The sequence below is a fragment of the Aotus nancymaae genome, unplaced genomic scaffold (assembly GCF_030222135.1).
Source record: "Aotus nancymaae isolate 86718 unplaced genomic scaffold, 86718_ANA_hifiasm-v0.15.2.pri h1tg000040l, whole genome shotgun sequence".
NCBI classification, from domain to species: Eukaryota; Metazoa; Chordata; class Mammalia; order Primates; family Aotidae; genus Aotus; species Aotus nancymaae.
This window is the reverse complement of record NW_026988454.1, coordinates 112,478,028-112,481,451: the sequence shown is the minus strand read 5'-3', so window position 1 is coordinate 112,481,451 and position 3,424 is coordinate 112,478,028.

Sequence of the window (3,424 nt, the reverse complement as noted above, 5' to 3'; positions counted from 1 at the left end):
TCATAGTAGTTCAGAGAAAAGACATAGATCAATATTCTGAATTTTCAGATCAATCTACCAAGGTTATATAGGAAAAGTAGAGAAGGGTATAGCTGCAGTTATCAAGTGTGTAGTATGGAAGAGAATGAAGGGAATGATTATACTTTGCTTTGTTGATGTAAATTACAGTAACACATTTTCTAATGTTATATTATCATTACATTTCTAGTTTTACTGGATAGTTGTTGCTTTTTTAACTGCCTAGTGCCTGAACCACTTTACAATATGTGACTCTCTTACTCTTTTCTGCAAGTTTGTATAAAATGGTATTTGCTTGACATTTTCATAGAACTTAAATATTTTGCATTGCCTGAGGTGGAGGTAGGCTGAATAATTTATTGAGATTTGTTGAGGCTTCTTGAAACAAAATAGACAAATAGCTTTGCTTAAGGAGCTTATATACTAGGGGAAGAAGCCAGCAAGTAAATAATAAATAGAATAAACAATAAATGATGTAGTATTCTTGAAGACTCAGGGATACTGGTGGTACTGGAGGAAGCAGATTACCACATTAAATAAGCTGGCCAGTGTAGGCCTAATTGAGAAGCAGAAATTTGAGCAGTGACCTAAGGAAATGAGGGTGTTAGCCAAACATCTGTCTGAGAAATGAGCTTTCCAGCCAGAATGAACAGTTAGGAAAAAATCCACTATTACAAATTGTGCTGGAGTTGTTCAAGGATTAGCAAGAAGGCTGCATGTTTGGAAAATGTAGCAAAGGGGAGAGCAGTGGGATTGTGTGGTGGGAGGCTGTATTGTGGAAGGCCTTATAGGCCATTATGAGAACTAGGCTTTTATTTGTAATGTGATATAGAGCTTCAAAGATGGTTTGGGACAAGAACTGATAAAGAAACCTTATTTAGAAAAAGTGTTTCCAAGTATGACACGTACACAGAAATATGCACAAATCAAGGGTATACCTCAATGAACTATCATGAATTAAACATACCCACACTGGGTCACGTCCCATGACATCAAGGTGAGGAAGTAGACGTTAACACCCAATTTAAGAGACTCATTTTCCAATAATTACTTGACTTGTATTTTCTGTCAGACAACTGAGTCTTGCTACAACTAAAGCTATTAGGTAGGATGCATGAGCTCCATATTTCATGGAATTCCTTAATTACCATATAACTACATCGAGTTCAAGCTATGAAGAACAGAAAAACAACTTGTTTTTCTAGCCAAAGATTTCCTACACAATCTTACCCAGTAGTGTTGATTTATGACAAACTCTAAGCCATACAGCTTATATTATTCATATGATACTATTATTCTATTATTTGGGCAATATTAACTTATGTTCTACACACAGAATTGACTTTCTAAATTATATTTAGGGCAATTTACTACAGTTCAATTATTCCCAAATGCTAGGCTACCTTTACATTCTCCTAGCATACTTGCATTTCCACCTATCTAGACTTCTTGCTATATGCCTAATAGCCTGGAAAATGGAGTTATATCTTCTCCTTAATTTCTAGATATTAGAATTGAGACACATAACTCCATAATAATAATACTGTAGAAAATGTGGGTGTTATAGCAGATGTGACTTACAGCCATTCTTCTAGATCCTTTGGATATTTTTAAAAAATGTAACTTTTTGCTATAATCATTTTTTCAATTTTTAAAAATCAATAATTATTCTTTTTGAATTTCTCAGAAGAAAACACTGTATGTATTATTTTATCTTCATTTTACCTTGGTACTTTGAAATTGGTAGGCAGTTCATTATTAGTTCAGTAATCTTGAAGGAATTAATATCTAAAGTAGAAAATTCAGATACATGTATAAATTTGATCTCAGTTGCAGTATCAGATGTAGAAAATTGTTTTTTCTACTTTGACTTTTAGTAAAGAGATCTTGGATTTTAGAATGATAAATCTCTATAAGAGTAAATGTAGCAGGCTTTTATTGAGTGCCTACTATAGGAAAGGCACTTAGCACATAATAAGGTGAATAATAGTGTTCATGGCCTCAAGTAATTTAGAGACTACGCTATTGAGGTAAAGCAATTTTAACTTAATAAATGTGTGAACAAAATCCCTTAGTTATTATTTTGAAAAGACTTTGATTATTTGGAGGACTGAGTAGTTCAATTACTAAAATATAAAGCCTACTTATTTTTACACGTACAAACAATATCCCTGTTTGCAATAATACATGTAAATGCCAAGACATTCATAAAAACACACATCTCAGAATCTTCAGATTAAAATGAACATGTCAGGGTGGTTCTGGAAATGTGTTTTGGAATGGCTTTCTTAGAATCACATATTTTAGAATTGAAAGAACTATTCACAGCACTTGATTTAACTCTTTGTTTCCCAAATGGGAAAACAGCGCCAAATGGTTAAATGGCTTGCCACTTGCATATGGTTACCCACGTGGTTTGAGAGCAAATTTCTTAAAGCTCTGGTTCTGATTTAATCAAGATACTCCCTACTCTATTCTGCTTCATTTTCCTCTGTAGAAGTATGGATGTAATCCCAGCACTTTGGGAGGCCGAGGCGGGTGGATCACAAGGTCAAGAGATCGAGACCATCCAGGTCAACATGGTGAAACCCCGTCTCTACTAATACAAAAAATTAGCTGGGCATGGTGGCGCGTGCCTGTAATCCCAGCTACTCAGGAGGCTGAGACAGGAGAATTGCCTGAACCCAGGAGGCGGAGATTGCAGTGAGCCGAGATCGCGCCATTGCACTCCAGCCTGGGTAACAAGAGCGAAACTCCGTCTCAAAAAAAAAAAAAAGAAGAAGTATGGAAAATACACAAAATTTGTGTTGGAGGAACCCTAAACTTTTGCCATCCCTTCTTTTGCAAATACATGGGATTATACAATTAGCATTTGAATTTTTCTACTTTCCTTGCTTTTCCTACTGTGACTCCTTGCACTAGTTGAGTTTTATTTTTTCTGAGATTATACTTCAATATGACTCAGTTTCAGTGTGACCTTGAAGTTAAAACTAGTTTACTTCTTCAGAGAGCTAAGAAAATATACACATACATATATACATATATATGTGTGTATATATATATAAAAGCAAATATACACATATATACATATGTATGTGTGTGTATATATATAATTTCAAGAAAATTATTCACAGAATAGAATTTATGTCTGAAACAGATGTTTTTTAAAAAAGATATTATTAGTTTACTTTAGCTCTGTGCTTTGCAAGAGAAAAATGAGAAAATATTGGTTTTGTTAATCAGTTGTCCCTGGAAAGAGACATGCTTTTGATTGTGGTAATTAGGTTAGACTGCATGAGTCAACAAAAGTAATTCCAAACGAGAGAGATGTTTTGTCTCTAGTCAAACACCACCTGGAATCTTGAATTTGGCTCTAGAAAAGAAAATGAAACACTGTGAAAATCCT